Source organism: Micropterus dolomieu, linkage group LG17 (assembly GCF_021292245.1).
Source record: "Micropterus dolomieu isolate WLL.071019.BEF.003 ecotype Adirondacks linkage group LG17, ASM2129224v1, whole genome shotgun sequence".
Taxonomy (NCBI): domain Eukaryota; kingdom Metazoa; phylum Chordata; class Actinopteri; order Centrarchiformes; family Centrarchidae; genus Micropterus; species Micropterus dolomieu.
Window position 1 is genome coordinate 2,526,768 of NC_060166.1, and position 828 is coordinate 2,527,595.

Below are 828 nucleotides of genomic sequence, written 5' to 3' on the forward strand. Positions count from 1 at the left end.
GTATGTTTAGTTTCATAAGGAAGGGGAGGGGCTAATTCAAAAACCTGCCTGGTCACGTGAAAAGACCTGCGTCTAACGTGCGTCCAAGAGGCTCTACACCTGGCGGGACGAGCACAGGCCTCGGCAGCAGACGGTACCCTGACTAGGAAGCAACATTACTGCAAGTGGAATGGTTAGTATTTAAAATAACTATTGTAGCCTAGTTATCTTTGTGGGAATTTTTAATACCCAAAAGCTTGCAGATAATCTGTTGACGCAACTTTTTTTCCCGTCTAATGTTACTGTTTGAACCTGTGCATGGTGTTAATACATGCTTATTGCTAACACTAGCTAGCTAAGTTACTCAAAGTGTCATCTGAATGTTAAAGTTAGTTAGTTAATTAGTGTTAACTGTCTAAGGATTGTAAATCTATGGGAAACATCCATATGTAAAGTTACAGACATGGCTAGCAGCAGCAGCGCCGCGTCAGACACGTTTCTGGTGTGCAAAGACAAAATACCACGAAGCTGACACATGCCGGTTTTCTCTGTAAAACAGGCGTCGTTTCGGTTCTATTACCTTATAGTATTTAACAGTGACATTGTTGAACTGAGTCGTTGAGCTAAACGTTTTCCTGTTTTCTATTGTTACAGATCCTTGTGGTGTTAGGATGCTGTGGAAGTGTAAGTACTGTGAGTTTGTGTGAGAAAAGGGGTTACCTTTTAAAACATTATCGTTTAAAACACGGAAACTTTGGTAGAACTGTCCCATTTCCCTGCTTACACCAACAATGTGTGTGCACATTCAACTCCATTAATGCACTTAAGGTCCACTTAGCAAAGATTCAC

At 41.2% G+C, this 828-nt stretch overlaps 1 long non-coding RNA gene across 1 annotated transcript in view; it reads left to right on the top strand.

Annotated features, from left to right (window-relative positions):
• The first annotated feature begins 76 nt into the window (after window positions 1–76).
• LOC123986458 overlaps window positions 77–828 on the top strand; it is a 4,883-nt gene continuing 4,131 nt past the window's right edge. The window contains exons 1-2 of the long non-coding RNA XR_006828886.1: window positions 77–172; window positions 634–663. This is a non-coding gene — a long non-coding RNA (uncharacterized LOC123986458). The remainder of the gene's footprint in view (window positions 173–633; window positions 664–828) is intronic.